General features: G+C 35.0%; 1 long non-coding RNA gene across 1 annotated transcript; it reads left to right on the top strand.

Annotated features, from left to right (window-relative positions):
- The first annotated feature begins 347 nt into the window (after nucleotides 1-347).
- LOC108540070 (uncharacterized) lies at nucleotides 348-2,590 on the top strand. The gene is made up of 2 exons (XR_001888577.1): nucleotides 348-459; nucleotides 1,832-2,590. It is a non-coding gene; the product is annotated as an uncharacterized LOC108540070 (long non-coding RNA).
- The last annotated feature ends 6,880 nt before the right edge of the window (nucleotides 2,591-9,470 follow it).

The following is a 9,470-nucleotide window of genomic DNA, read 5'->3' as shown; positions in this document are numbered from 1 at the left end:
CTATTCCCTAGAAATGACTTCAAGCACAAAAGAATCTAATGTCTTAAATGGTCATTTCAGAGCCCTGTATCAATCTGAAAATTGGTTTGATTTTGCAACTATCATTCTTCCTTGCTACCATGTTATATAGCCACTTAGTAGTTCAAGGGCCTTTTTTTTGTGTGTTATAGAGGAAGTTACTGTGCCTTTTTCCATGGACTCTACCTAACATGTTTCAGGGAATAATCTTATTGGCCCATCTTGTGGATGCAGAGTTCTAATAGGCTCCCTCTGAGTTCTAAGCCCACCTTTTTGTTGAGAGATGAGGCATTGTTATTGATGATTCCATCTATATTGAGTTATGAGGAGACTTCTTAAACAACAAAGAAAACCAGATCACCACCAGTAATACCACCACCAAGCAAACAAAACCAAGAACTAGGAAAATGAGGGAAAAAAGTCCAACTGAGTGAAAATTATGTTGGTTAACTCTTATAATGATTGTCATATATAGCAATACAATAACTAGTAGTAACTAGATTTCAGTTATAAGGTATTTGTGATATTGCTATGATGAAGTCAACTAAGTTTGCCATTTTATGTCAAAAAAATAAAATAACAAAAAGTTTGCTAAGTAAACTAAATGATAAAATCCTCTTCCCCCAATACAATGCAATGCTCTCAAGCAAAGCAGACAGACAGAAAGAAAGATATCATGGAAGTTATTTATACCTAGGTTGAAATATTGACTTAGTCACTTACTATCTTTATGGATTTGAACAAGTTCTAATTCTCCAGAAGATACTTTGGAACTTCTAATTGGAAACATATAGTAGTAGCCTTTTAAAGCAGCAGTCCCCAATCTTTTTGGCACCAGAGACTGGTTTCATGGAAGGAAGTTTTTCACAGATGGGCAGAGGGGATGTTTAAGGGATGATTAAAATGTATTACATTTATTGCACACTTTATAACTATTATTATTACATCGTAATACATAATGAAATAATTATACGATGCACTATAATGTAGAATCAGTAGGAGCCCTGAGCTTGTTTTCCAGCAACTAGAGGGTCCCATCTGGGGATGATGGGAGGGAGTGACAGATTATCAGGCATTAGATTATCATAAGGAGCATGCACCTAGATCCTTCACATGTGCAGTTCACAGTAAGGTTTGAGATACCATGAGGTTCTAATGCCACCGCTGATCTTAACAGGAGTTAGAGTTCAGGTGGTAATGCAAGCAATGGGGAGTGGCTATAAATATAGATAAAGCTTTGCTCACTCATCTGTCATTTACCTACTGTTGCGCATACTGGTTCCTAACTGGCTGTAGACTGGTTCCAAACTATGGCCTGGGGTTTGGGGTCCTCTGTTTTGAATTGCTGTATATTGAAAATGTTTATGTAACCTTTGCAGTATGTTAGAAGATACTTTGTGAACAAGCCATGAAATATGATGCTCTCTACAACTTTTCAGTTGTAGAGAATAAGGATTTATGCCTAGGGTGTCCAATCTTTTGGCTTCCCTTGGCCACACTGGAACAAGAATAATTATCTTGGGCCACACATAAAATACACTAATACTAACAAAAACTGAAGAGCTTAAAAAAGAATTCACATTAAAAAAATCTCATATTGTTTTAAGAAAGTTCATGAATTTCTTCTGGGCCACATTCAAAGCTGTCCTGGGTCACATGCAGCCCGTGAGCTGCAGGTTGAAAAGCTTGATTTACATTCTTATAATATATAATGCTATTCTGTTAAATTATTTTAATTGCCTGGCAAAGTTATATCACAAGGTATTAACCAGTTAATTTTGTGTATTTTATTTCCATCTAGCTTTCTTTCTAGTACCTGAAGCAATACAGAAGGAGTACTTAAAAGTTCAAATAAAGTAATTGAACAAAGTGTGGAACAGAAAATATAAATGCATATTTTTAAAGCAAATATTTCATCTCCTAAAGACATAATAAGACATGAAATGAGAAGGAGAAATAAATTAACCCCACCATCCAACAGTGAAAGAAAAAACACAGAACATGAGGAGGACCAGAAAACAATGTAAAAAGAGTTGAAAGGAGTCACTGCTGAGCTATTTTAGATTCTACACCCTCTATCCAGCCATGAACCCATCAGCGATCATGCCTGACTATTTTGCATACCCCATTAGACAATCTAATGTGGACAAGGAGATAGTGTCAGGAAGCCTATTCCTCTAAAGGACATGGAACTGAGTAGATGTAACTGACACTTCACTACTGACATATAGCCTATTAAGATCTACCTTGAGTCATACACATTTGACACTATTGTTTTCATCGCATAATTCATATCTTCACCAATTTTGTCTGTGTATCACGTTGTCAAAGGATTAAAACTATAGTAATGAGTACATTCTTAATGAGCTTTTCTTTAACTACCATACATTTGTAAAATTTTGTCTCATTTTATGTTCTAAAATTGTCACAGCAAAGTGATCAAGGAGGCTAGATATTTGACTATATTTTTTCTCAATAAGATTGCTATATCTCTTCTATTTAAAGTAAATAAACCCTTGAAACATGAATGAAGTAATGGTTCAATAAACAAATTAAATATGATATGACTTTATTTGTTAGTGCTTTACATATTTATATTTTACATCACTGGTCTACAAATTACCTATACTGAAACTTCAGACTCATTTATTATTTGGGAGTATTTAGCAAAAGAATTATCCTGCCTAAGTGTGGCACAGAAATCCACAAAACAATCCTGGGATATAAATTCTAATTCAGTAATCCACAATACCTTCAGTGTGGCAAGTCTTAAATATGTCCTGTGGTATATTAACAAATATTATATGTAATAGGCTAATATTAAATTCACATAGTGCTGTAAGAATTTGAAAAACAAAAATTTTTGAAGAACCTATAAAGTTTATGTTTTCTGGCAACACAAGTACTAGGTTTAAAATGTTAATCCAAAAGAAAAGATTTTTCATTAAAAAACATATGTAGTGTGAATACATTTAGCCAACCGGTAAAATACCTTTACTACACTATCAACCATGGGGTCATTTTAAGTACTAAGCATATGAAATCTGTGAAAAGACAAGAATTCAGTGCTGACCGTGACTTCGGGAGAACAGTTTGTGGTAATTAACAAAATATGGTGGGTTTAAAGAGAGATACATTACTTGAACTGAAAAGCTAAAATAATTAAATGATGGCCATTGAAATTTGGGATTAGCCCTGCTGCAGTTTTTATTGCCCTTGCTGCCTTTTCTCCTAAGACCATTATGAATTTCTGCGAAGGTGTTTATGTTTAATCGTGTTCAATGAATTAGCTGCCTCTCACTAGACAAAGTCAAAAAGAGAAATGCAACTGCATATAGAACTCCCTACACAAGCAATGCATTCATAAATAATTCAAAAGTCCTCTACTTCACATGATTACCCTTTAAGCTGATAATTTAAATGGGAAACTGAGAAAGGTCATTTTATCTGCACTTTTAACAATACAATTCAGAAAACTTTGCTGTCTTAATATTTTTAAAATTGTTTTTTATTACAGTTTTTAATTTTTAAAAGAATCAGTGAATTTCACATCTTAAAAGCAATGGCCTCATTTTTTTTCCCAATTTTTTATGAACATATTTAATAAAACCATAACAATCATATTTTAATTTGAGTGCTAAACAAAATTAATGTTTTGCAAATGCCTATAGTGTGTGTGTGTGGACTACATTTTATAAATATCTGAATTTAGTGGATTTACACTTCATAAATTATTTTTAAATTTATAGTTAAGCCGGGNAGGTCATTTTATCTGCACTTTTAACAATACAATTCAGAAAACTTTGCTGTCTTAATATTTTTAAAATTGTTTTTTATTACAGTTTTTAATTTTTAAAAGAATCAGTGAATTTCACATCTTAAAAGCAATGGCCTCATTTTTTTTCCCAATTTTTTATGAACATATTTAATAAAACCATAACAATCATATTTTAATTTGAGTGCTAAACAAAATTAATGTTTTGCAAATGCCTATAGTGTGTGTGTGTGGACTACATTTTATAAATATCTGAATTTAGTGGATTTACACTTCATAAATTATTTTTAAATTTATAGTTAAGCCGGGCGCGGTGGCTCAAGCTTGTAATCCCAGCACTTTGGGAGGCCGAGACGGGCGGATCACGAGATCGAGACCATCCGGGCGAGGTGGCGGGCGCCTGTAGTCCCAGCTACCCGGGAGGCTGAGGAAGGAAAATGGCATGAACCCGGGAGGCGGAGCTTGCAGTGAGCTGAGATCCGGCCACAGCACTCCAGCCTGGGTGACAGAGCGAGACTTCGTCTCAATAAATAAATAAATAAATAAATAAATAAATAAATAAATACATTTATAGTTAATAAAAGTTTTAGATTTTTGCTTCTAAATATTGATGCTACTTCATCTTTTGGGTAAGCAAATTGATGACAAGGAGGATTCATATGTAAGAAGTGACTGTTTGACTGCTAGGCAAAAAAATATATAATTTGAAAAATTATTTAAGAAGAAGAAGGAAAATAAAGAGGAAAGAAAGAAGAGGGAGGCAAAAAAGACCAAAAACAAGCAAAACAGTAACATAAAATACAAATAGATAAATGAAATTGATATTCCTAAGGGGTTGTGGGGGAGAACTGGAAGGGGCTGGCAGAGTTAGAAAAACTGCCAGCAACTGATCACTTAACACTTCTAAAGTAGTCTTCATTAATAAACATACTTAATTCTAAGATTCGAACCACGTAAGGCTACTATCCCCAAGTTTTCTCTAACAGTATTTACAAATTGGATGTTTAGACAGTCTGGGTGTTATATGACCCTATTATGTCTTTTGGCTTAGATACTATATGTGACACATTTTCACACTGAACAGAAAAAGTGACACTTTATTCATAAATGTAAATGTTTCCGTTTACCAGTTAATACCTAAATAAGTAGAATAACAGAAAAGGATCCATTATTATAGAGGCAGTATTAATTTGCCCTCTGCTCATTTGTTGTTTTCTAAAAAGGCCGCTTCTGTCTTTCCTTTCAAGAATCTCCTATGGTAATCATTTCTCTAAATCCCTTGCACTATTCATCATTTTTCCTTTTAATGGAAATTCTAGAACGTATTTATTTTCTTTTCTATCTTTGCTCTTAGGATTCAACATACCCTTAAATTTTCCATTTTTATCATTCAAATATACCGTTTTTTAGAAAAATTGATGTTAGTGTACTTTAATAAGTGCTTATTAGTAACAGTGTTAGGAATGTCTGTGGACATACTGGAGGTATAAACTGTGATGTTTAACTTTAAGAAATTTCCATCTAGTTTGAGGTACAGCATCATTACAATGTAATACTGAGACTAATGAAAATGTGTTGAGTTTAGCATTGGTTATACAAACCTTCAGCTATAAGGGAGAACTCAGTTTTTCAGTTTAATCTCCAATTTTGTGTACATTTTGTTTGTTTCTTTATATCAAGCAGCAAGGAGGCCTGTATTGCAAGGTGCATATACGGGTTTTTTTTTTTTTTTTTTTTTTTTTTTTTTTTTTTCCCTTTTTTTTTGAGACAGAGTCTCGCTCTGTTGCCCAGGCTGGAGTGCAATGACGTGATCTCGGCTCACTGCAAGCTCCACCTCCCGGGTTCACGCCATTCTCCTGCCTCAGCCTCCTGAGTAGCTGGGACTACAGGCGCCCACCACCTCGCCTGGCTAATTTTTTGCATTTTTAGTAGAGACAGGGTTTCACCGTGTTAGCCAGGATGGTCTGGATCTCCTGACCTCGTGATCTGCCCGCCTCGGCCTCCTAAAGTGCTGGGATTACAGGCGTGAGCCACCGCGCCCAGCCATAGACGGGATTTTTTAAGCATGTTTTTTTATGGAGAGTCAATCAAACAAATGAAACTATACCATACTGAGGAAACAATTAATCCCCAAATCTCAATGGATTACAACAATAAAAATATTTTATTGTTGTTGTTGTTTGTTTTGTTTTGTTTGGTCTCCCCTTTTTCAAGCTATGTATCAGTCAGTGCATGCCATCTGCCTACCAGGACCAACTTGAGGGAGCGTCTTTATCTAGAATACTGCTAATCTTTTAGCAGAAGAAAGGGGGGATGAGACAGATGACCCGCTGGCTCTTAAATCTCTCCAAATGTCACATTGACCAAAAAAAGGCAATATTAGACACTCGGTGTCAGTGGTGTGTAATAGAATAGCTTTATTGGAATTAAGCAGATAGGTTTAAAAAACAATACAAATTATTACAAAGAGTTAACTAAAGGTGTAGTTTTCTTTTCTTTTTTTTCTTACATTGCCTACACATGAAACTCCTATCTTATAAAAACATATCTCATTATCCATCAGAGGCAAGGTTGAAGGTACATGTAAACGATTTATAACCAGCTTCCAGCAGAATGATTGAAACTCAGGTTTAACACATGATACAGGAACAAAGCCAGGGTCACAGTTGGAACAATAGTCAGCTCATAACAGTATTTTTACATGCTGCAGAACATCCCCACTGATATAATTTTCCCTAAATATCAATTTATATATGAAGCAAAATCTTTTATAAAATTGTAGATCCTTCTCATCATTGTCACTTAACGTGACATCACTAGATTATATAATCACAAAATGTATTTAGTTTATTTGTATTGCTTGTTTCCTTGTATATTGCCTGGGTTTTCTTTAGACTTAATGTTCCATTAAGGCAGATACTATAGTAAAGGTTTCTATATGGAGAGGAAGCTTAATAGATGCTCCCAGAATATATGAATGTCAGAAGCCTGAAATGAGCTTTGAAATAACTCAGGTTATAGTGTTACTTATAATTATGTTAGACATTCATAAATTAACTACATTGATCAGAGGTGGAGAAAATATTTTTTAAAAAAAGATTCTGAGTCTAGTAGGATAAGGTCATTGTGCACTGCAGATTCTCTTCTTACATGGTTTCATTCTTGTAAGAATTTGGCAGAAAAAGAAATTAGTGTCTCATGCTCTGTTTCTTAAAGAGATTTATAGAAGTTTTGATTTCCTTTGTTGCTGCTTCTTATTCTGGGTGGCCACCACTTCCCATGGTGATGGTAAGTGTGAAGTGGATCATCTAAACAGCAGTCAAAAACTCATAGATGTCACAGATAAATGAGTTTCCACATCATAGGTCCTTCCAAATGTTGTTATGGGGTAGAATGGATGATGTATTGTGGATTTACACTGACTCAGCAGGAGAAGTCCCAGGCTGGTGATAAATGGAAGGACCTATAGCTTATATTGAACGTTTTTTAACATAGACATCATTTTCTTCCCTTTGATTCTTTGTGAGCTCCATCACTCTGGTAGCTCTAACTAAACCATTTTGTAAAATGTAATTTGCAGGTGGTTGTCCTCAGTACATTATTATTATTACCACAGGCTATGGTAGAAGTCACTAGTTGTGACAATTATTTGCATATCTTTGCTTAGTTTTTGTAAAGACTTGTGTCTCTTTCTCCACTTTACCCTGGTCGCTTAAGAGGTTAAAATCTTGTAAACCTTTCCTCAAGTCTACCTGTTTTCTCTCTCTGTTTTCATGACCTGTATTGCTAATTTTTGCTTTCCATCCAACTCCTTACAATATCTAAATAATGAGTAATTTCCTGTGAATTTACTATGTTGAGTCTTTTGATTGTACTCTGCCATCTTGGTGCCCTTCCATCATTCTGTACCATAGCCTCCATCTTCTGAATTCATACTTCGACAACACCTAATGTCCAATATTTGCTACTAATTTGGTATGCCTCACCTAGCTTTTTGTTGTTGTTAATTACCTCCTTTAACAAGAAAGACAATTAGTAGTTTTGCTCTGACTGTATTTTTAAAAGGTTAATACTACTCATTATTTTTTAAGCATTGATCACCTTCCAGGCAGCGTGTCATTCTTATAGTTACAGGTCTGCAATGTTCCATCTATCTATTTTGTAACATGGTCATTTAGAAGAACCCATTGTCTGAAAAATGATTATTTTATTGATGCTTCATATTAGATTTTGGCTGCAGCTTAGATAACCCTCTCTGCATTTATTCTGAAAATTAGTTGTAAAATCTCAAGACCGCCAATTTCTTCCTCCAAGGGGTGATGGTCTCTTTATCAGATCCAAAGTCAATGTCTTTTGACCATAGTAAGTGGCTTTGACCTAATTATTTGCCTCATGGTTATGTGTCATAATTCACTTCCATTTTCAAATTTATTAATATCTGGTCAATCACCTCTTCTAAATGTAAGTATTCTCACCATTAAACTTCTACTAGATTCTCTGTTTTTGAAGTAAGTATCATTTAACAGCTCCACTAAGATATAATTGACAAAAGTTGTATATATTTAAGTAGTACTACTTAATGTCGTGAACTATATACATTGTGAAATGATCACAACAATCAAGCTAAATAATATATCCATTATTTTGCATAGTTGCCATTGTCTTCATTTATTTTGTGATGAAAAGAGTTAAGGTCTACCTTCTTAGCAAATTTCAAGTACACAAGACAGTATTGTTAACTATAATTACTATGATGCACAGTAGACCTCCAGAACTTATTCATCATATGTAACTGAAACTGTACACTTTTACCACAAAACCCCCTTACCCCCTCTTCTCAGCCCCTGATAACCACCATTCTACTCACTGCCTCTATAACTCTGACTGTATTCTCTACTACATATAAACTATATCATGCAGTATTTATCTTTCTGCATCTGTCTTATTTCACTTAGCACAATGTACTTCAGTCTTACCCACTGTTGTCACGAAAAAACAGTCTCCTCATTTTTAAGGCTTAATAATAATCTCTTGTGTATACATTTACCAATTTTCTTTATTCTTCACTGGACATGCAGATTGCTTCCATATATTGGTTACTCTGATTAATGCAGCAATGAACACGAGAATTCAGATACCTTTTAAAGAGTCTGATTTCAGTCCCTTTGCATATATACCCAGAAGTGGAATTGCTGGATCATGTGGTAGCTCTCTATTTATTTGTTTATTTATTCATTCATTCACTTTTGAGACAGAGTCTCGCTCTGTTGCCAGGCTGGAGTACAGTGGTATGATCTTGGCTCACTGCAAACTCCACCTCCCAGGTTCAAGGATTCTCCTGCCTCAGCTTCCCGTGTAGCTGGAACTACAGGTACGTGCCACCACGCCTGGCTGATTTTTGTATTTTTAATAGAGACAGTGTTTCACCATGTTGGCCAGGATAGCCTCGATCTCTTGACATCGTGATCTGTCCACCTCGGCCTCCCAAAGCACTGGGATTATAGGTGTAAGCCACCACGCCTGGACTTTATTTTTTATTTTTTGAAGAAACTCCATGCAGTTTTTCAAAATGGCTGTACCAGTTTACATCCTCATCAAGGGTGTGCCAGGGTTTCCTTTCTCCACATCCTTGTCAACACTTGGTATCTTTCATCTTTTTGACAGCAGCCATCAGAAC

This window comes from Rhinopithecus bieti, unplaced genomic scaffold (assembly GCF_001698545.2).
Source record: "Rhinopithecus bieti isolate Rb0 unplaced genomic scaffold, ASM169854v2 scaffold_18600, whole genome shotgun sequence".
NCBI classification, from domain to species: Eukaryota; Metazoa; Chordata; class Mammalia; order Primates; family Cercopithecidae; genus Rhinopithecus; species Rhinopithecus bieti.
Note: the sequence above shows the minus strand (reverse complement) of the source record. Positions and strands in the feature narration are given on the sequence as shown.